This window comes from Anabrus simplex, chromosome 3 (genome assembly GCF_040414725.1).
Source record: "Anabrus simplex isolate iqAnaSimp1 chromosome 3, ASM4041472v1, whole genome shotgun sequence".
NCBI classification, from domain to species: Eukaryota; Metazoa; Arthropoda; class Insecta; order Orthoptera; family Tettigoniidae; genus Anabrus; species Anabrus simplex.
The window spans coordinates 215,559,189-215,559,898 of NC_090267.1; the positions used below are offsets into that span (position 1 = coordinate 215,559,189).

Here is a 710-nt window from a genome sequence, read left to right on the forward strand (position 1 = left end):
GATGGGAAGTGGGAAGAGACGGAAAACCACATCGAGAAGAGCTGATGTGGGAATCGAACAACGACCCTCTACTCAGCTAACCCCGTTCAAGCCCTCCTGTTATTTCTCACATTTTTGGCAGAACCAAAATTCGAACCCGTGCCTCCGCAGTTGGTGGCTATTCACACTACCCACTACACCACTGAGGCGGTCGTGGACGTTCTTAATGCCTAAAATATACAAGCAAAGAAGAAACGTTAATATTTTAAATGACGTACGCGATATATAAACTATTTGTTTCAGCTGTCACACTCACAAGGAATTTATGTTTATAATTTTCACCTAAAAATTTCAGATGAAATGCGAATGAAGTTCCTAGGCTATAATCCGAATGCGAAATAACACCAATGAGTAAGTACGTGAAGTCAATGCTTGAGGTGACTTTCATGTAAGGTCCTATGGTGTAATGGTTAGCACTCTGGACTCTGAATCCAGCGATCCGAGTTCGAATCTCGGTGGGACCTGGAATTTTAAATTGAATACGTTAATAAGTATGTTAATGCGTAAAGGCATACTCTAATATACCTAGAATAGGAGTCCGAATGTACTTCCCCTTCGTGAACTGAGCACCTGGTATTTGATAGTAATATACGTCAAACGTAAGTTCGAACTAAGCTTTACGCTGTGACCAATTGCTTTTTATTGAACATTGCTCAGATCTTTGCGCATTT

The 710-nt window shown here is 40.8% G+C and overlaps 1 non-coding gene across 1 annotated transcript; it reads left to right on the forward strand.

The window, feature by feature from the left end:
• The first annotated feature begins 431 nt into the window (after positions 1–431).
• Positions 432–503, forward strand: TRNAQ-CUG (transfer RNA glutamine (anticodon CUG)). Its single transcript has one exon. It is a non-coding gene; the product is annotated as a tRNA-Gln (tRNA).
• The last annotated feature ends 207 nt before the right edge of the window (positions 504–710 follow it).